The sequence below is a fragment of the Dromiciops gliroides genome, chromosome 1, assembly GCF_019393635.1.
Source record: "Dromiciops gliroides isolate mDroGli1 chromosome 1, mDroGli1.pri, whole genome shotgun sequence".
Taxonomy (NCBI): domain Eukaryota; kingdom Metazoa; phylum Chordata; class Mammalia; order Microbiotheria; family Microbiotheriidae; genus Dromiciops; species Dromiciops gliroides.
Window position 1 is genome coordinate 89381490 of NC_057861.1, and position 23224 is coordinate 89404713.

Consider the following 23224-nt stretch of genomic DNA (forward strand, 5'->3'; position numbering starts at 1 on the left):
GATTCATCTGATGAACTACCACATTTTCTACCAAAAAGAACATTATGATAGCATTAGAAAAATTAATGACAATTCAGAAACCCCTGCCACTTTGACATGCACAGAATTGGAGAACCAGTTGAAACAGTGCCAAGCATGACAATAAGTGCTAAGGATATAAAGACAAGCTAAAAGAAAGGTAATCCCTGACCTGTTGCTGGTGGCACAGTGGATAGAGCTGGATCTGGAATCAGGAAGTTGTTGTTCTGTCATTTCAGTGGGGTCTCTTTGTGACTCCATCTGGATGATGGGGTTTTTCAGTTTGTTTTTCAGCAAGAATACTGGAGTGGTTTGCCACTTCCTTTCCCAGCTCATTTTACAAATAAGGAAACTGAGACAAACAGGGTTAAATGACTTGCCCAGGTTCACATAGCTAGTAAGTGTCTGAGGGCAGATCTAAACTCATGAAGATGTCTTCCTGACTCCAGGCCCAGCACCTACTGTGCCACCAGAGTCAGGAATATGTGAGTTCAAATCTGACCTCAGACACTTACTAGATGTGTGACCCTGGGCAAGTTGCTTAACCTGTGTTTGCTCTGGTTTCCTCAGCTGTAAAATGGAGATAATAATAATAATAATAATACCTTGCAAGGCCATTGTTAGAATTGAATGTTAAAATATTTATAAAAGCACTGATAAAATCCTGGCACATACTAGGTATAATATGAATTCTTATTCCCTCATTCCTTCCCTCAAGGAGCTAACATTTTAATAGAAGAAGATAACACATAAAAGGAGTTCTGAAAAGATGAAAGAAGGGAGAGGGGAGGTACTGAGTCCAGAGAATGAGGAATGCCTGGTCTTGGGCCCTTCCTAAAATGGAATTTCTTGGAAGAACTCACCAATGGAAGAAGGGGCCCACAAAAACAAAATCATGAGGCAGCACCTTATAGAATGGACATGATTATGGATCCTCAATGGCTATTTCTGGAAAAGTTATAGTAGGTCCTACCAAATTTAGAAAGGTTTAAATTAGAGTCCTGATGATAGGATGACATTATTTTGTCTGAGTATTGAGCAAGCTAAAATTGAAGAGATCTATCACCATTTTGGCAGAGATATGAGAATATTTTTGACCATGGTCATTCTTGAACATCATCTTCTGCCAGTGGATTGTCAGCTATGAGGATTTCTATATCTAAATGAAATTGTGTTCTAATGGTAAGATTTGGCTAAATGCTTCTCTTCTTAATCTTCTACATCTTCAAAAGTTATGGACTGGATTAGGCCGTATATTTAGAACTTTGAGAGACCTTCAAGGCCACTTAGTTCAATGCTCTCATTTTACAATTAAGGAAATTGAGCCAGAGAGTAGAAATGCCTTTCTCAGGGTCACAAGAGTGCTATGTCAGATACATCATTTCACTGTTTTATCCATCACCTTTCCCACTGTACCACAGTTTTTACCATCCAAGTACCCACACCAACTAAATAATAGCTCTTTAAAGCATTACTGGTATCATTATCCCCCCACTACCCATTATCATCATCACCACCACAATCACCAGTAATATCATCCTTACTGTCACCGTCATCATTATGATCATCATTACCACTACCACCACTGACAACCACCATCATTACTGTCACAACCACTATTATCATCATGACCACCATATTCATGATCACCCATCATCATAGTGATGCATCATTTACTATGTGCCAGGCATCCTCATCGTAGTCATAAGAGAACTGGACTGAGTGTGAAATGGCCTTCGATTTAGTACCTGCTCTACTGATTAAAAGCTGTGTGACCTTGGCAAGTCTCCTACTTTCTCTGAGCCGCATTTTCTTCATGCATAAAGTGAAGCCAATAAGACTTGTATTACTTAATTCATAGGGTTGTTGCCATGATTAAGTGAGATAAGATATGTTAAGGCTTTTATGACCATAATTACTATTATTACTTGTCCTCTGAAGCACTACCTCATCACCTCATGCAGAGGTGACCTAGGGTTTTCTCAGTTTATGCCATTGAAACACAAGCATTGATAGGCCCTCCTAAGCAAGAAATGCTTGGATTACAGCTTTGGTACTAACTATGTGTATATTAGCTGAGTATTAAGGTCAGAGTATTTTTTCATCACAAAGAGCACCTCTGGGAAATGGCTGTATTTCTTCTTTTTTAATGTTCTTTTCTTTTTAACAAATTGTTATTAATATAATGTATTATTATTGTATCATCCACATTTCTCCTAGTATCCTTCCTCTTACCCCTCCCAGAGAACCATCCAATATAGCAAATACTACTTTTTTTAAAAAGGAAGAGAGGGGGGAAAAACCCTCAGCAAATCCAATCAATACCTCAAAATGTATGTGTGTGTATGTATATAAATGTATGTATACATGTACATATACACATACATACACACATAGTACATATATATGCATTTATACATATATATATATATATAAATAATAATACCTTTATATGGAGCTATAAGGTTTGCAAAGCAGTATATATATGTATGTATAATAGTATATTTTATACAACTGCTTTGCAAGCCTTAAAGCTCTATCTAAATATTATTATTGTTGTTATTAATTACTGGAGCTACTATTACTACTAACATTGCTACTACTGCTAATGCTGTTGCTGCTGCTGCTACTACTACTACTACTACTACTACTACTATATTACTGGTATAGGAATAGGGCTCTGGAGAGAGAATAGGGCTGAATATGTATATCTGGGGTTTGCAAGCATAGGGTTATGGTTTTATCCACAGGAGTTGATGTGATTCCTGAGAAGAAAAAAGGAGAGAATGACCCCCCCCTCCCCAACCCCCAGGACTTTAATTCTATTTATTCATAGGAGACTAAGAAATAGTAGTTCAGAGGAGAATTAGAAGAGATGTTTGACGAGAAACCCGGGGAGAAGAGGAACATCCAGGAGCTATGAGTGGTCACCAGTGTTAAATATTGCCGAGAGGTCAAAAAGGATGAGGACTGAGAAAAGGTCGTTGCATTTAGCAATTAGTGGTCATTAGTAACCTTAGAGAGAACGTGACAAAGGTTACATAAAAGAAGTAATATGTGACTGAATTAGGATTGCATCCCAAATTATGGGATCCAAACCCAGGGCTCTTTCCACAGTAATTAGAAACAATACACAATCAAAGGAATCTGGCATTACCATTAATGAGGATATAAGCTTTGTACTTACAAACTGCTAACCCACTACTTTTCTTGTCATTTATTCTCAAAGAAATAAAAAAATTATTAAAAGTTTGTAGGGTTTGTATGAAGTGAATGGATTAATCTGATCGAGTTGAAACTAATGTACCAAGGGAGAGAGTGACAATTTGAGCAAAAGCGTAGGTAATGCAAATACAGTTCTTTAAAAACTCACTTCAAAGAATCCTAGGTAAAAGGATAGAAAAGATCTGCATTTCATCTCAAACTCACTTATATCAATCTTTGTACAACCTTGCTTTTGTGAGGGGACTGCCTTGTCTCCAATTGCCCCTTTAGCTTCCAGACATGGATCACCAGCAATTGAAGCAGAACAGTAATTAAATCCATGATCTAAATCAAAGCCCCTTCCATAAACAGAGGAAAAGTTTGCATTTTTTCCCTCACCTCTCCTTCCCCATCCTACATTATCCTATTCAACCCCAGCAAAATACCCTCAGACAAAAGTTTGTGGCTTACCTGCTGTCTTCTCTCATCAGTACTTGTATAGCTGGTTACTTGGATAGCTTCCAGCCACACACAGATACATGTAGGAAAACAGAGCGCTGAGAGGGACTTCCTTGGGGATATGGAAATAAAGAACTTATTTCAGACTATTAGGGTAAATGGTAAATGAAACATTATTTAGCACTTGTATATGAGTGCATGGAACCTGACAACTAAGTCATTCCTATACTACAGGAGTCTGGGCTGTTTTTAGGTTGACAAGGTTACCAATATGGTGTAAAGAAGAAGAAAGAAGACTAACAGCTAAAGGCCAGCAGTGACATGACACTCACTTAGAAGCAAAAAGGAAAGGCAAATCAAGAGCATTTGTTAAATATCTTCTTAGTCCCAGTCAATGGAGGTTCAAAAAAGGGCAAAAATAGTTACTTCCCTCGGGGGGTTTACAATCTAACGGGGAAGACAGTATGAAAACCAACAATGTACAAATAAGATTCACAGAGGGTAAATTGGGGAGGATTTCAGAGGGAAAGGCATTAGAATTGGCCTCTCCAATACAGTTTAGCAGAAATAGGGCAGCAGATTTTTATTCTGCAACATTCAGAGCCAATCATGGTACCCATATTTTCAACTCTCCTGTGGAAGCATCTTTTGGGTTTTCTCTGTGCAGTTCATTTGGCAGGATTACTTACCCAAAGACATAATCACTACAGAAAAATGCAATAAAAAGTGGTATTGATCTTGTCTATCCTGAGTTATGAAAGGGGGTGTACCAGAGATCAGGGAACATGTATCACTAAAAGAATATATTAGTGATGGGGAAATCGCCTGCAGATCTATTTTCCTGCTGCCTGTGACTAAAGCTTTCATACCCTCAAGGATAAGCCAAACATGGGTCCCAACAATATGATGCCCAGTTGCAAAAGCTAATCTGATCATTGCCTGCAATCAATAGAGGCATAATCAGAGATTCAGAGTTGGAAGGGATCTTAGAAGCCATCTAGTCCAAACTACTCATTGAAAGGAAGCAATCTGCCCGCAGTTACACAGCTAATATATTGCAGTGTTAGGATTTGAACCCAGGCTTTCTCACCCTAATTTTTTACTTTCTAATACTTCCCACTGTACCATGCTCCTGCACTAAGAGGAATGGGCAGACCAAGATGGTCAGGGGAAAGAATCCTGAGTTTGTGGTAAGAGGATTCGGGTTTGAATCATCAAACTTCCAGTTGACCTTGAACTAGTAATTAATCTTTCTTAGGCTTACTCTCTTCCTTTGTAAAAATGAAGGGGTAGGGAGAAACTATCTCTATGGATTCTTTTTTTTTTTTTTTTGGTGAGGCAATTGGGGTTAAGTGACTTACCCAGAGTCACACAGCTAGTAAGTGTTAAGTGTCTGAGACTGGATTTGAACTCAGGCCCTCCTGAATCCAGGGCTGGTGCTCTATCCACTGTGCCACCTTGCTGCCCCTCTATGGATTCTTCTAACACTAAACCCACAAAGCCCTAAATCTTATCGTGCTAGAGCAGAGGACTAGGGAAGTGATGGTGCCACTGTTGTCTGTCCTGGTCAGACTCCATGTGAAATAGGGTGTTCAGTTCTGGATGCCTTGTTTTAGGAGGAGCACCAAAAAGCTGGAGCATGACTAAACAATGCTAATAATAACGATAGCTAGCATTTGTTTAGGATTTTAAGGTTTACAAAGTGATTCTCATTTGATCTTCACAACTCTGGGATGCAGATGCTATTATTATTCTCATTTACAGATGAGGAAATTGAGATTCAGAGATATCATGTGAATTACCCAGGGATACATAGTTATGAAGTGTCTGAAGCAGGATTTGAATGCAGGCCTTCCTAACATTAAGATCAGAGTTTTAACCACTATACCATCACACTGATCAGGAATTTAAAAGAGAAAACTATGTTGTCTAAGTTTGAAAGAATGGGGAATTTTTGCCTGAAGACAAAAGTGTCTTAAAGGGAACATGATTGCTGGCACCAAATACAGGAAGGACTGTCATGTAGATATCACAGATTTTGACAAGTTAAATTCAGAGGCCATTGAATCCAAATTATACCTGACCCAGAGTTTCTTCTACCACATCCCCAGTTAGTGATAGTCTTAGCTTTATTCATAGAGACAACACAATATTAAGGAACAACTCATTTTACTTTTGAACAGCTGTTACTATTCAGAAAAAATTCCAACTCTCAGGAGAAAGACTTTACAAGTCAAACGGCCTGGAGACCACTTCGTTAGGGGTTTTTCTTACCTATTTTGGTTCATAGCACCTTTACCTAAAAAAGCTAGGGAAATGTATGCACAATACTCAATAGTGTACTAACATCAATGTCCTTCCTGGGAATACTACCCAAGATTAAAGAAACAGGGATATTTTATTGAAAAGCAGAGGAAAACAGAAACCAAAATAGAATATTTGGGACCTAAAAAGAAACTGTCTAATCAGCAGGCCTTTCTCTATGATCTGTCTTTATTTCAAGTCTCTTAGCATCCTCAATATACAAGTTTCCCTTCCTCTCTAGTTATTTCCTGGCTGACTCCTCTATGGGAGTGCCTCCTGAAGCTACCTCATACTTCCAGCAGGTGTAGGCATGTATTGTTCTTCTGTAGTTTCTCATTACTTCTAACTATTGTTACTGCTCCTCTGCTATTTGTGTGGCAGTTCATCTTTGCTCCCAGAATCCTCTGGGTATATATCTGCAAAGGAATGGAGGAGTGGTTTTTTGTTGTTGTTGTTGCTGTTTTTTAGAATAAAATAACTATTTACTTTGCATATATCTTGTATGTACCTATTTACATACACAATTTCTCCTTCAATAGTATGTAAGTTCCCTGAGGGCAGGGGCTGTGTGTGTGTTTTTCTTTGTTCTTTTTTATCTCCAGTTTTGGCACAGTGATAAGCATAAATTCTTAATAAGTATATGTACATATATATATATATATATATATATATTTTAGTGAGGCAATTAGGGTTAAGTGACTTGCCCAGGGTCACACAGCTAGTAAGTGTTAAGTGTCTGAGGCTGGATTTGAACTCAGGTACTCCTGACTCCAGGGCCGGTGCTCTGTCCACTGCGCCATCTAGCTGCCCCATAAATATATCTTAGTAATTGATTGGAGCATAAATTATGTGTAGGGGAGTGGTATAAAAGAAAGCAAGAAAGAATGGTTGGAAGGGGCAGCTAGGTGGCGCAGTGGATAGAGTACCAGCCCTGGATTCAGGAGGACCTGGGTTAAAATCTGGCCTCAGACGCTTGACACTTACTGGCTATGTGACCCTGGGCAAGTCATTTAACCCCAATTGCCTCACCAAAAAAAAAAAAAAGAATGGTTGGAAATAGGGGTGGAGCTTGAATTCCAGTATAAGTAATTAAGAGTTTATAGGGTTTATTATTAGTCTTACAAAAGAACTTACTTGATTTAGGAAACACAAATTAGAAAACAAGAATTATATCCTCTAGGAGAATAAGATGAAAAATATTGAGAATTAATGTCCTTGCATTATATGGCATATGTACTCATGCTTTGGGGTTGTCCTGAAGGTCATTAGTGATCTGGTGCTCTGCAAAGCATCCACCAAATACTCAAAATTTATTGTAAACAATGGATTTATGAAAGCCTGTCAACTACAATGAGCGTGCCTCTTTTAAGGGCAGTAGAAACAGAGTGATAAGGGTCTTATAAGCATAGACCAGCTTAGAGATCAGAATACTTCTAAGGAACAACCCTTAGAGATCATCTAGTTCAACCTTCCCATTTTAAAGATGAGTGAACTGAGGTTCAAAGAATAGAGGAGACTAGCTCAATGGCACCCAGAAAACCTGAGATAGAGCACTCTATTGAATGAGGTCGTTAGGTGCAATGGTCTTCAAAGTTCCTGCCAGTTTTAAAAAAGAAATTCATGATTCTAAAATGTGACTGTATAAAGACACACACACACAAATACACACATACATGTAGGTTATGACTATACACACAAATATACATATATATATCTATCTCTATAATATCTCTCTCTGTCTCTCTGTCTCTCTGTCTCTCTCTCTGTCTCTGTCTCTGTCTCTGTCTCTGTCTCTCTCTCTCTCTCTCTCTCTCTCTCTCTATATATATATATATATATATATATATAAAACCTAGGTTATGACCACAGAAGGTTTTTTGAAGAAAATGTATAAACAAACCAATCTATATCTTCTGTCATCAGGCACTGACTAAGAAGTTGCTTTTGCTGTGTGTATTGTGCTGAATTTCAATAGCTTAATTCATTTTCAGATGAAAATGGATGGTGGCAATGGTAACAGATTTCATTTTGAAACTCTGCTTAATTCAGTCATCAAGCTTTAACTTTGGTTTGTTTCCCCCCCAGAGCTTCAAGCCAATAAAAATGCCTTGTATTTGAAAAGCCCTTTAGAGTGTACAAAGCATTTTTATATCAATCATATACTCCCATCTTTCACAACCATACCATGAAGTAAACTGGGCAAGCCTTATTATTCTTTGATAAATAAGGAAACTGAGGCTCAGGTAAGAGAAATGATACAAGTTAAAATGAGTGCCATTTCTATAGTAATTATTATTTTTTGGTGTGGGGGGGTGGATTTCTTTCTGATTCATTAGTGTAGGAGATTCCTGTACTAATGGAAATTCCCTCTATCATTTTAGATATCATGACTACTGTTCTGAGATTCAAAATCTTTGAGAGCTGCCTGGAGAAGAAGAGTTTTTTTTTAATTGAATTATTTTTTTCAATTATCGAGAATTTATTTTTCTTCCTCCTATCTACCCCAATGAAAAAGAAGGGAAGCATGAAAGAAAGAGAAAAGAAAAAAGAAATAAGAAAGGAAAGAAAGAAGGAAGAAAGGAAGGAAAAAAGAGACATTCAGAACACCTTTATCACATAACTTGGTCAAGTAAATGGAATTACCACATTGGTCATGTCAAAAAATGTAATTTTTATTCTGCATATTAAATCTTCATCTCTCCATCCTAATGTGGGCAACATTCTACTTCACCAGGCTTCTGAAATATTGATTGGGTATTTAGTTGCTCAAAGTTCCAGAATTTTAAAAAATCGTTTTTATAATATTGATATCATAATACACATGGTTTTCTTGGTTCTGTTCGGTTCACACAAGTTCCCTGAGGTCAAGTGATTTGCCCAGGATCACACAGTCAGAATAGACAACATTTGGACCCAGGGCTTCCTAACTCTAAGGCTGGTTCTTTTCCAATATGACACGGTGTCTTTCCTATAGTGCTTGGATTTTTTTTCAAATTGCATTTCTAAGAACATTGTGAAGTAGGTAATGCAAGATATCTCAAGAGGTAAAGTGATTTTTTTAATCCTATGGTTACAGACCTATTAAGAAGAGGAGGTGGGCTAACGCTGGTTAATCTGACTTCTCAAACATGACTCTTTCCATTATACAATGTTGTCTGGGAAGCTACAGAAAATCCCATTTGGTTTCTCCAAGATGTTGTTTTGTTCTCTCCACTGGTCCATGGGGTATAGTGAATTAAGTCTTCCACAATGAAAAGATATGAGGGGAAGAGAGGTAAATGGATAAGAAAGTGTAGAGATTGAATCTGGCTCATGTCCCCAAGACACTGTGCATTCTGATTGTGACTCAGTAGGTGGCATTCTTTCCTAGTAGTTGGCCCTGACAGAGATGATGTTTCACTGAATTTGGGTAGGTAAAGGAGAGGGGAGGCAGAGTTTGAGACAGGGAAAGAGCAAGAGACTAAGGGTTTGGAGACTTGAGTTACAAGAACAAGATATCCTGAGACCTTATGCAAGTTATTTTCCTTCTCTGAGTTACTGAAATTCAATGAAATCGGACTAGATGAATTCTAAAATTCCTTCTAATGTTCTAACTTTCTTAATGTTCTTTTATTTTTTGAATGACCTTGGCCAACCTTCCTATGGCTCAGTTTCCTTAAGTTAAAGTAAAGTTAAAGTTCTTCAGTTAAAATAAGGGAATTGGATTTAATGGCTTTTAAGAACCCTTCTACCTTCAAATCTACATTTCATCATAATACTGTCTAAAATCTAAGATCCAGGGGGCAACTAGGTGGTGCAGTGGATAAAGCACTGGCCCTGGATTCAGGAGGACCTGAGTTCAAATTTGGCCTCAGACACTTGCCACTTACTAGCTGTGTGACCCTGGGCAAGTCACTTAACCCTCATTGCCCTGCCCCCCCCAAATAATAATAATAAAATCTAATATCCATTCTGGCTTTAACATTGTGTTCTAATATTCTCTGAGCTAAGGATTTCTTTTTACTCTTACCTTCATAGCTTAAGAGTAGGGACTTTAGTGGTAATCTCATGTAACTCTCTCTTTCTAAAGATGAGGAACATAAACCAAAGGAGTCATATGGGTGGTAACTGTCAGAGTTGACTTCCAAACCTGCAGCTTTCAACTTCAAATGTCATGCTATTTCCTCTCTAACCAACTGTTTCCATATTCCACCATTCAAATGGCCTAACAATCTCAATATAAGGGCAGAACGAAAGGCCTTTTATAAGGCATGATCCAAGGAATGTTAGAAAGCATACCTTCCTGCCATTACAATTACTGAGTATGATTTATCTCTCTTGGGGATATGATATCATGGGATTCCTTTTTGTTCTTAAACCTGAGATCAAAAATGGCCACCTAATAAAAGCAAAGACTTTTAGGAGCTACACTGAAGAATGGCCAGTTTTGATAGCAGAGAGATCAGGAATAAGAACCTTTACCTTAGATTTAATGACCTATTCACAGGGGGCTATGAGTAGTCAGAGGGGCAGCAGGGAGTTTTAAAGTATCTGAAGTAGCCTCTGTAAGGGAGAAGATAAGGGGGGTTATGTCAATAAAAGGGTTGAAATGAAAAGATCGAAGAATCATACAATCTCAGAAATAGAGGAAACCTCAGAGAGCACGTGGTCTAATCTATACCTGTTGCAGAGGTAGGCCTATCCCTCTAAAAATATCCTCAAGTGGTCATCTCACTACTGGTAGAATTCACTGTGGTTTGATGACCAATTTTTGATGTCCATTCATTGCCAACCAAGGTATCCCATTATAGTCTTGGACAGTTCTAATCTTTGAGAAGACCTTTCTTGTAACTTAAACCTTTTACCCTAGTTCTAATTCCTGTGACCAAACAGAAAACAAGTTTAACCCCTCTGTTATATGGCAGTCCTCCAACTATTTGATGATAGCTTTTGGGTCCCTCCTGGTCAGCCAGGTGGAGCAGTGGATAGAGTGCCAGGCCTGGAGTCAGAAAGACTCTTTTCCATGAGGTCAAACAAGGCCCCCGACAATTATTAGCTATGTGACCCTGGGAAAGTCACTTAACCTTCCTTGCCTCAGTTTCTTCTCTATAATAAGCTGGAGAAGGAAATGGCGAACCACTCCAAGCAAATCCTTGGCAAATCCCAAAGATTTTGCTAAGAAAACCCCAAATGGGGTCTCAAAAAGCCAATATGACTGAAAAACAAATGAACAACAAAATCAGGTTCCTTCACTGGGTGGCACACTGGATAGAACTCTGAGACTGGAGTGATGGAAGACCTGAGTTCCAATCCAGCCTCAGACACTTAGTAGTTGTGTGACCCTGGCAAACCACTGAACTTTGGTTTGCTTCAGTTTCCTCAACTCCAAAATGTCAATAGCAATAATTAGCACCTATTTCCCACGGTCATGTGAACACCAGAAGAAATAATATTTGTGAAGTGATTGGCACAGTATCTGGCAGATAGTAGAAGTTATACAAATGCTAGTGATGATGATGATGATGAAGGAGGAGAAGGAGGAGAAGGAGAAGGAGGAGAAGAAATAATAATCTTCTCTTTTTCAAACAAAATGTCTCAATCTTTCAGCCATATCCCCAAGGCATAATTTTTATTTCTTTCAGTATTCTGGTTGTGTTCCTCTGGACACCTCCCAGTTTATAAATATTTTTCCTTAAATGAGCTATTTGGAACTTCAGTTGTGCCCTAATCAGGACAGAATACAAGATGATTCTTACCTCTCTAGGCCTGTGCATTGTGCTTCTGATTGCATTAGATATTTTAGTTGCTACATCACATTATTGACTCATTGTTCATTTAGTTCACTTATTATTGCATGTTGCTGTAGATGAGATGGGAGTAGAAGGGGGTGATGGTGGTGGTGGTGGCTGAAGATGAATTTCTCTTGTATCCAGGGCCTGGGGCTGCTGGAAAGGAGAAACAAAATGAAATCTCTAACTCTTTGATTAAACAGAGTGAGTATGTTCTGGCCCACTTCCAAGGCTTGTCCTTTAACAAAAGAAGAGCTCCCTCTAATAGCACTGCAGTCATTTTATTTATTGATGCAATCCTTAAAAATGAAGTATGTGTGTATTTGTGTGTGTATATGTATTTTATATATATGTATATATGTTCATACATATATATTCTAAAACTGTATTCAATTAAAAAACTGTCATTTTCAATTTAGTATCCTTTTAAAATGTTAAGTTCACAATTTAAAACACACTATGGCTACATAAAGGCATTTTAATTACTAATTTAAAAAAATATTAAAATTTAATGATAGATTTTTCTCTTAACTTTCCTTTTACAAATCCTGAAATAAATTTTTATCTCCAGATTGTCAACAAGTATTTATTGAACTTCTGTGATTTGTTCTTGATAGTTCTTAGTACTATGTAGAAGATGTAATATGCCTGCTTCCCCCAACAGGGGAAAGTATGAGCTCCAGTATTTTATGCTTCTAGAAAACTGATTGCAAAACCATTGTACAAAAAGTAATTAATATAGAAAAAGAAAAGGCATTTTCAGTGATGTAAAAGAGTGGTAGGCTAGCATCGAGAAGACCTGTAATTTATCTAGTTCAGGCTCTGCCATTAACTTGATGTGTGACCTTGAACAAGTTCTTCTTTGACCCTCAGTTTTCTTGCCTATAAAATAATGGGATGGAATTGGATGATCTTGAAATATTACATCTATTACTAACATTCAACATTAAAATATTCTATATTCTAGGAGATCTTCCAATCTCTTTGCTTCTAAGGTTTCTTTTAGCTTGAAATATTCTTCTATGGTCTTCTTCAGTCTTACTATCTTATTATTCCCTAATGAAAGATCACCTTTAGCTCTAACACATGGGCTAGGGCAAAGGTGTTAAATTTTGGAGTTCCTGAATAAGGCTTAAATCAGATTAAAATGTAATCGAACAACATTTAACAAAGCAGGTAATAATACAGGACAACATAGATAATGTTAATTTGAGGATTTTCTAAGTAAATAATGGGCCACAAGGATCCATTTTCCATTGCCACAATGCTAAGGTCCCTTTCATGGAGACATTTTATGTTCTAAAGTTCCTTCTAGTTCTAACAACCCATGTTTTACAATTTCTTCCAGCACTAACATCCTATGTTCTCTGTTTTAGCATTCATGGTATGTTCTAAGCCTTCATTCAGCACAAAGGTAGCAGAGTTCATTGAACATGGGACTAACATCGGTAATAAAGTATAAAACATTTCAAAGAAGGGAATCTGAACCAAAGAAAAATTCAAAAGCAGACTCATGTCAAAGGGATGGTTCTGTTCCTGCCAGTCAATATGTTGTCTGCAGAGCTGAGTTGTAGAATTAAGACTTAAAATCACCTCTGCCTAATTTAGATAAAACTCATATAGACCAAATGGATAGGTCTATTAGTTGAAAATCAAGTTTTCTTTTCCTTCTTCCCCAAAGGACCCTCAAAATTGACTGTATATTAAATTAAGCATGTAAATAAATGAGACTAACATGAACTTGTAGGGGATTTCTCCCTCTCTTTCTCTGTTTTGAATCCTGTTCTAGGTGTGGCATTACAGAACTGTTAGGTTTATGATACTCTTGAATACCTCAACAGGTTATGGTTTAACATGATTTAGATTCAAAACAGAAGGTAGCTCTATCTCAATAAAAATGTAAAATGGGCTAAGAAAAACATTACTTTGTAATTGTGGAAAGATTGGGTGAAGGAAAGAGGAAACAATGGTAAATGTGTCATTTCCACCAGATTTTGGTGGAAGGTAGGAATAGAAATAGTAGAGAAATCCTTTTCTCAGAAAGGGAAGAGAAGCTCTTACTCAGGATGGACCCAAAACAATGTTGTAAAATGGGTCAAGTTTCTCTTTGGTTCCTTCTTTCAACATTTATTAATCACCTACTATATGGGAGGCACTATGATACAAAGTGTCCTTTATGGGGCTTACATTTTACTATATACATGAAAATAATGCATTTCCCATTTTTCCATTTATTTCTAAGCATCCTTCAAAATTCAACTCTTCCAGGGGGTGGCTAGGTGGCGCAGTGGATAAAGCACCGGCCCTGGATTCAGGAGTACCTGAGTTCAAATCTGGCCTCAGACACTTGACACTTACTAGTTGTGTGACCCTGGGCAAGTCACTTAACCCCCATTGCCCCGCAAAAAAAAAAAAAAAAAAAAAAATTCAACTCTTCCATAAAGTACTCTCTAATTCCTTCAGCAAGAAATGGTCTCTCCTAAACTCCTTTGGTACACAATTTGCTCCTTTCTTGTCTATTTACTGAAGTCTATTTTCTACTATCCCATTCTCCACAATGGGTCTTTAAAACCTTTCCATCCCTTCCATGGTTTCCTTTCCCCCACCCGCCATGCTCTCAACTGCCTCCTATTTTATGGAAAAAATTGAGGCCATTTACCATGAATTCCCTTTTCTCCTCTCTCATCTCCTAAAATTCATATGCCTTTGGCCTCTATTCCCCTCTTCACTCCTATCTCACATGATGAAGCAGCCTTATTCTTTACCAAGGCTAAGTACTCGTTCAAAAATGACCCCATTCCATCCCTTCTGCTCCCACAAATTGCCTGCTCTGTCATCCACTCTTTCACTTATTTCCAATCATTTTTTTCTACTGGCTCATTTCCTATTGCCTATAAATAAGCCCACATCTCCTCATCCTGAAAACAAACAAACAAAAAAACCCCAACACATTCTTGCTTGATCCTTCTATCCCTGCTAAGGATCATCCTATATCTCTTCTTCCTACTTTCTGGTGTACACTTCTGGTCACCTAATTGTGTTTTTCTAAGTTCAGAATGCTCTAAATTTCTGCAGCATTCAGTGGTCAGTTGCCATTTCTGTAATTTCTCTGCACACTTCACTGATTAACCACTTCAAAATCATTAAGCATACCATTTCTATAATTTTTTATGGAAATGAATTCTTCATATTTATTGTTATCATTATCATCATTATCATCATCACTTATGGGTGTTAATAACCTTACTTAGTTCAGGGTCTCTCAATGAGATGTTCTATTATGCCTTAATGCATACCTCTTTCTAATTGAGTTTCACGCCCACACTGTATCAGTATAAACTGATTTCCAACTTCCTTTAACTATCTTTCCCTTTCTTCTTATGGACTTTGATTAAAGGTCTAAAAACTTCCAAGTTGTATCTTTCTCTACACAGATTTAAAACAATACTTTCCTTCCTTTCTACTTTCTTGATCCCTCACATCTTTATTTCCCAATCATAGTTCAAGTCAACTTCAGAACTAATTTTTTTTTTATGTAACTGAAATTTTTTGTAAAAATATTTACTTTTTCTCTGCTCAAAATTAAATGTCAAGATTTAAGAACAATTTCTCACTTGTCCCTAAGCAAAACACTTCCAATTTACTTTCTATTTTATTTTCAAGATGACCTTACTTCTAATTTACCTAGACAATTAGAGTCTACCAAATTATTCTGAGACCACCATTTTCCACTTTCAAAATAGTCCTCATTTTTTCTAAATTTTCCTTTGATTGAAAACTGGATTCTGAGTTAGTCATTAGAACATGTGGAGTTCTCAAGCACAAAATAAAGCTTTGAAACTTCAAACTGCAAAAGACCTTTTCCCTTTGCTAAGCAGAAACCAAATATTTTTAACTGCCTTCAGCTCAATTTAGCTTGACCTGGTGAGATTATCTTCTTCTCCAGTAAAACAACAAACACATTTTTTTTTTTTCCAGTCACCAGGGAAGGGAGAAAATGGGAGATGCCTCTTGGGTGCTGTTTGCATACAAACTTCCACAGAGACTACTTTTAACATCTTAAGTAACTGTACTCCAAAAAAATCTATTAACCTGTTATTTCAACAAACATATTAAACTATCCTTCCTTCATAATTTGGAAATATATTTTAAAAGATTATACAGTTTAATTATACAGTTTAATCTCTAATTTGCCGTATTGTTGACATATATTTACCATAAACCTTCTTCAAATACAGAGAGGATCTCCTTTCGAAAACTCTTATCTCTGCCTCTCCCTGTATTTCTAATTTGGCTGGATTAGGGATACAGAGATCAGCCAGTTTTGGGTTTTGAAAGCAGCAGAAAAGTTTCTGTTCTTTCATGTTTTCTCCTTTCTCCTTTGGATGATCAGGCCACAGGAAAAAAAAAAACAACTGGATTTAAACACAATGCAAACAATGCTAACAAAATATACTCATTACACAATATTCATTAAACAGGACACAAGTACTTTTTTGAATGAATAATGGATGGATTTTAATGAATAAGGCTTTACAAATAAATCATTTTATCAGGATCGAAAATTCCATCAACTGGCCATTGCTGAGTAGGGTTTTCATTAGTATATCCATTCTATATGTGACATAAAGTGTAGAGGAAAGGCAAAAAGGTAATCATGGCTACATCTAAGGGTTCATGCAGTGAAGTATAAGAAGACTGGAAATCAATCAATAAGTATTTAAAAAATCGACTATGAGCTAGACACTAGTACCAGCACTTGAGATTTTGTTGTTATTTAGTTGTTTTTCCAATGGTGTCTACTTCTTCATGATCCATGTGGGGTTTTCTTGGCAAAGATACTGGAGTGGTTTGCCATTTCCTTTTCCAGTTCATTTTACAGATGAGGAAACTAAGGCAAATAGAGTTAAGCAACTTGGTCACATAGCTAGTAAGTGTCTGAGGCCTGATTTGAACTAAAGAAGATGAGTCTCCCTGACTCCAGGCCCAACACTCTATGTACTGTGCCCCTTAGTTGCTTTATGAGATAAAAAGACTATAAATAAAGTAATCACAACTGGCCAGGACCTTACATTTTTCTTTTTTTTTTCAGTGAGGCAATTGGGGTTAAGTGACTTGCCCAGGGTCACACAGCTAGTAAATGTTAAGTGTCTGAGGTCGGATTTGAACTCAGGTACTCCTGACTCCAGGGCCGGTGCTCTATCCACTGCACCATCTAGCTGTCCCAGGAACTTACATTTTAATGGAGAAGACAATGACATGCATAAGTATACAAAGAAAATACAAATAAATTAGTTAAGCAGAAAAGCACTAGGAGTTGATGGGATCAGCAAAAGTAGGCAAGTGTCATGCATAGCTCAGAGTAGGCTCTTTGTACAATTTTGTGATTGTAGAATTATGGTGAGTGCAATGAATGAGCTATTAGTAATACCTTATCAAGTGCCCCACGCTGTGCTAGGAGCTGGGAAAACAAAGATAAGAATGTCCCTGCTTTCAAAGAGCTTACATTCCATCAGAGGAAGATTGCCTAATAAGTTGTACAGACCAATAAGTCCACTGGGAATTCAGAGAAGGCTAGAAGTCATTGTGGAGGGATAAGGGAACAGAAGAGATGCATGCTCAGACTCAGCTAACCAACTAACCAACTCTTAATTCGATTTCCAGTTAAATGCAGATGGAGACTTAAAAACTGGCTTGCAGTTGGATTGTTTATGGGCAAGTTCTGTCACTGCCTACTTGGGCCTCAGTTTCCTCTTCTGTAAAATGAGTTAGCTGACGATGACCTCTAAGGACCTTTCCAGTTCTAATATTCTAGGATTCTAAATATTCTAGTCTCGTCCGTACATATCCTCACACAGCTTTCTGCCCCCCCCCCCCTCCTCCCCCCTTTCCTGAGCTGCTTCCACACCTGCCTCTCAGGGTCAATCTGCAGACAAGGCTCTCCAACCTTCTCCTTTGAGCCATAGAGGCAAATCATGAGGGGTTGCTGCTGGTGGAAATTCAATAAACAACTCAGCTGAGTAGAATCTGTGCACTTCAGCTCCTAGGCGGCTCTAGAAGTAGGGAACTGAGCATGCTCCGGAGGACGGGGCAGCATTCGATTGCAAGTAGAGGAAAATTTTGCACTGCACAGGGCAGCCAGAAGGTGTTCTGGCTTGGGGGGAGCCTGCCAGCCTCCCGCTTCCCTTCCCTCTGCCCAGTTGCTGGGGTTTTTGCCTCTGGCTCCTGTCCCAGTGCCACCCCTCTCTGGTTCCCTCTTGCGACAGCTTCTTTCCCCTGCCCAAGGCGGCTGTGGCAAAGGCTGATTCCCTCTCCTACTCCCCCCTCCTCCCCAGTCCCCAACCTCCCTCGCTCCAACGCATCAGGGCTTGTAGGGACTTTCATCCTGCCTAGCCAAACCGGCCGAGAGGCGGGAGCCCAGAGCCCGCGATCTGCAACCCGCGGCACGGATCCCAGCATTCCAGCTCCGAGGCAGTCCGAGGAGCCGGCTGCGGGCTGCTGGCTGCGAGCGGCAGCTGTGTCTCCTTGGAGGAGAGCGAGGAGGAGGAAGAGAACGGGGAAAGCAAGGCTAGGAAGCGCAAGAGGTGAGCTTGGCAGAGGAAAGGGAGAGCGCGTGCGCTTATTATTATTGTTATTGTTGTTCGGGGCGGGGAGGTGTGGGGAGGAAGGAAGGGGGTTTGGAGGGTTAATTTCCCTGCCTCTCGCGCCACAGTTCGGCGCTGTGACTGGAGTCCGGGCCGGAGCAGCTGTTGCGCCGAGAGGGTGCAGCTGCTGAGTTTGATAACCATAGCAACCACATCAGTACCGCCAGCATCCTCCGCGCTCCTCCTCTCTCTCCTCCCCCGGCGGTGGCGGCGGTGGGGACAGAGCCTCAGGAGCTCACCGCTGCCTCGGACTGCAGTCTGCCCGCTGCTTGCCTCTTCTTCCCCGGGCCTCCCTAGGATCCCTTCCTTCCTCCCTTTTGTGATACACGCGGCCGAAGCCTTTTTGCTAGAAAAAGGGAGAGAGGACAGAGGAGGGAGAGTGCGCCAGGTGGCTGGAAGAGTTGACAGAGGTGCACTGCAGAGGGACGCTCCAACCCAGGTGAGAGAGCGCGGGAGCTGGGTCTTTTCCTTGATTGCCAACTCTCTCCTCAGGTTCGATGCTGATTATTCTAGCCTATTGGAGAGTTGAATCGTTTTTTCCACAATTTTGCTGGAATGTAGACTCAGTGCTTCTTTTAATTTTTTTTAAATTTTAATTTTTAACGTTTCACCTGATCTTCTTTCCCTTCCTCACCATCCTACCTACTCTTGGGGAGATTGCTGGGGAGGATCTGAGAAACCTCCCATGTGCTAAATGTAAGAGAAACTGTTCTCGCTCCTGAAGTCTTGGAGGGAGGCTGAGAGAGCTGGGGACCATCATGGGAAATCCAAAGGCGCTAGTCTAGTGTCAGCTTGGTATCCCCTTCCACTCTGGAGTCCTCAATTCACTCATGTTCCTCACAGTGTAGGAGCTCACATTCTGTTCAGATGAAATCTGGGGCAAATAGGTTATTTGGTATTTGGGGGTGGGGGAATCGGAGAGGGAAATTCAACTTGATCAGTATATACAGAGGTCAAACTCAATGATGTAGAGGGGAGTGTGTGTGTGTGTGTGTGTGTGTGTGTGTGTGTGTGCGTGCGCGCGTGTGTAGGGGGTGGGGGATAGAGTTCCACTGCAGACCTGTCAGAGTCGATGGGGAAGTGATAAATCCCCACAAGCCACGTAGGGACACCCATGGATTTTTTTTTTTGTTGTTGTTGTTATGTAGACTTTGATTGAGATAGATAATTGGGTTGGCCCAGAAGTTGAGGGCAAGTGGGGAACTATTTCCTATGCAGTGACCACAGGGAGGCTTCGTGAGTGAAAGGAGTTACGGGCATAACAAGTATTTTTTTTGCAGTAGAAGAAAAAATAGACGTCAGCAGCCAAACCCTCTTGCTTGCCTTCTCCATCCTCCTCTACCCCTTTACCCCCCCCCATTATTATTCACAACACAGATAGGGTTGTACCTGGCCATAATGACAACTGGAATCTTAATATAAAGGGCTCCAGTTATTGACAAATTTTCTTCCTGATGAAAAGAGATAGACAAATGTCACTTTAGCTAGTTAGGGAGGCATTGTTCTTGTCCAGATTCTGGGTTTCTGCTTCTATTGGCATCAAGTGGTATGGCAAAGTATAGTGATACCCATGTTGGTTGTGCACCAGAATGGACTATTTACAATGTCTGTTGCCAGAGAAGAGCTTCAATGAAAGGGTTATTTTTCTTTATTTCTACATCCCGTGCATCTTTGGTCAGTGCAACATAGATATAATTAGATAGATGCTTTGGGTGTGAAAGTTCTTTGGCATAATTCATTTCAAAAATTACTTATTAAGCACACACTATGTGCAGGACACTGCACACTGTACTAAACTCTAAGTGAATTTCCCTGTATATAACTTGTGCTTTCTTCCATTTTTAAAGGGTTACACCTATATAAAGCTACTGTTGGAAGACAGTATGAATGTCTATCTAATGGAGACATATAAGCTTTTCCTGGACCCAAGGGTCTCTTATAGTCATATCTTGAACACAACAAAAAACTGCATTCTTAAAATAATGGAATTGTTAAATAGCTCATATATTTAAAGATAGTAGAAATTTGAAGTTACCAAGTTATGCTTGGAACTTGTCTTTGGCTTTTTGTGATATGTGATGGGCAAATACAGAGATCTTATCAGAATGAATAAAAAATTGTTTCTATAAACAATTAATGAAAGGTTAAGCTCTTTGGACTTACCTACAATATAGCACTGAAACTAGTTTGTGAAAAATAATTCCTGGTAGTTAGAGAGTTGAGTTAAAGGGATTTTTGAGTCATTTGTTTAGACCTCTAGTGGAACTTAATGGCCATGTAGTTGAATCCTTTTGTTTTACAAATAAAGAAACTGAGGCCCAATGAGGTGAAGTGGCCTGTCAAGGTCATACAGGTAGTAAAGAGCAGAATAAAAATTTAAGCCTATGTTGTTCTCTAACTCTATGCTAACTTATTTGCTGTCTATTTATTTTGTGATCATCTGGGGAGAGCTCATGCCAATAGGAGCCAGTTTAAAGATGGATCTTGTGTGTTTTTCCCCCTACTCTCAGTATATAGTCAGCCTAAAGAACATTTTTGAACTCTTAAGGAATATTTTGGGTCATTCACTGAAGCAAAATGAAAAAGAGCAGAAATGACCTCTTTTTCCAAAAATACAGATGCTCATTTTCCCCAAGTGGCTGTCTTAGAAAAGCTGTCACTTTTTATCAAATGTATATTTTATGATATTTAAAGGACCTGTGGTAAAGCTGGTAGTGATTGTATTCTGAGTTTCAGAAACTGGAGTAGAAGACTTGCTCTGTACCTTACTACCTTTTTTTGACCTTGACCATGTCCCCTCTCCTCTGTAGACCTCAGAATCTCCATCTGTAATATGAGAAGGTTGGTTAGACTAGATAATCTTCAAAATGCCTTCCATTTCTAAATATTATAATAAATGTTTGAAAGCTATAATTATAATTTAACAATTTTTCCAATCCTTGTATTTTTTTCTCTTAACTTTCTCTTTTATTTAATCCATGATCCAGGAGGCATATCAAAATCCTATATCCAAGAGATCAGTTTAATTTGTAAGAAAAATTGTTTCCTCAATAATCTTACTTGGAAAAATCTGAAGCACTTTCATATCTTTCTACATTTAGATTCATGGGAAACAGCATAGTGCAAGAGAAAGATCGCTAGAAAGGGGGTTAAGAAAACCTGGATTCTAACTCAGGTTGTACCACTAATTCATTGTGTGACCTTGTGTGTGACACTCTCTTTGAGACTCAGTTTTTTCATCTGTTTAATAAAGGATGATGTCTTTTAGGTCGCTTCTTACTCTAACATTCTATGAGTCTATAAATTAAATTATATCTCTATTCACCAGGCTGTTGGCATTGATAGACAGGGACTAGAAATAAGCCCACAGTTTCTGTGAAGATTTACCCTTCATTTTGGAATTCTCTTTATTCTCTCTCTCTAAGCTGCTTACCTCCCTGATAACCATCATCATTTGAGGCATATACTCTTTCCTGGTATGGATCTCTTTATTTTTTCCTCAGGTGTTTGTGAGAGCAGCTATACCCCACATAAACCTGAGAGTTAAAGAATTGACTTTGTTCTTTTTTTCTTTCTCTACTGACTTCTAGAATCATAGAATCTCAGAGCTGTCAGAGTGTTCAGGAAGGCATCTACCCCAACCTCTGCTTAACACATAAATTCTCTCTGAAGTCATTCAAAATTTGCTTTAAAATCTCTATTGTTGAATAGTGTTATTAGGAATATGTTTATTATATTGAGTTAAAATCTGTTCCTCTGTAGTAATAATAATAATATTGATGATGATAATTGGTGATGATAATAATAATAATAGTAATATACAATTTATAGCATCTATAATTACAACAATCCTATGAGAGATGTAGTCAGATAAAATAGATAGTGTGCTGTACTTGATGTCAGGAAGACCTGGCTTTAAATCCTGCCCCTGATATAACAAGGATGACCATATGCAAGTCACTTAATCTCCATGTATCTCAATTTCCTTATCTGTAAAATTTAGGCAAAGCAATTTTCCAACTTTAAGATGCTATGTGAATGACAGTTATTATTAGTAGTAATGTCCCAATTTTGCAGGCAAAGAAACTGAAGCTCATCGAGTTAAAATGACGTGCTCAAGGCTAGCCTGATACTGACCAATCTGAAACTTGAATCATTGCTTCTGGATACAAAGTATGATACTTTTTCCTTTATGCCAAATGGCTTCTTCCTATAATTTGTAGCCCTTGGTCTTAGTTTTGTCCTCTGGGACCAGTAATAACAAAGTCATTCTGCTTTACTACTTTTACCATATTTAAAGACAATGGCCATGTTTCTCCTATCCCCTTTTCTGATGTCTCTTTTTCAAGTCAAACCTGTCTGGTTCTTGTGTGACCATAGAGGAGTTTCTTGGCCTCCTTTAGTTCCATTTTCTCCTTGTGTTCTAAATGTAAGCAATCATCCTTACAAGTCCCAGCTTACCCCAGAAAGCTATAGTGAAGATTCATGAGACATCTGCAAAACCCTTGAACATTTCAAGCAGTGAGGCCCCATAAAAGCAAAATGTTCTCGCTAACAAATCATTTAAAAAAAAAAAGTTGACTCTGATTTTATGAGGGATTTGTAGCAAGAGTAAGTGAGTAACGTTCCAAGTATTTCTGAGCAAATTACTTTTTCTCCCTGGCTACCAAAAAGAAAGGTTTGGACCAGATCTCTATGGTCCCTTCATGCTCCACAATGTACCCTTCAGGATTACCTCCTGATTCCCATTTTGTTTTGTGTCTATGCTTACCTAACCGTATTTTGCAGGTTAGTAACTAGTAATTCTGGTTATCTAGGAGTTTGTGT

The 23224-nt window shown here is 38.7% G+C and overlaps 1 protein-coding gene across 6 annotated transcripts in view; it reads left to right on the forward strand.

Moving 5' to 3' along the window:
• The first annotated feature begins 17905 nt into the window (after positions 1-17905).
• Positions 17906-23224, forward strand: part of FAM135B (family with sequence similarity 135 member B) — a 493118-nt gene continuing 487799 nt past the window's right edge. For 2 of the 6 annotated variants that reach the window (XM_043969533.1, XM_043969541.1), the window contains exon 1: positions 17906-18337. The gene's annotated coding sequence lies outside the window, so the exon portion shown is untranslated. Of the gene's footprint in view, positions 18338-18539; positions 18837-23224 lie in introns of those variants that run through there. The other 4 variants (XM_043969526.1, XM_043969549.1, XR_006353509.1 and 1 more) reach the window with 3 other exon arrangements.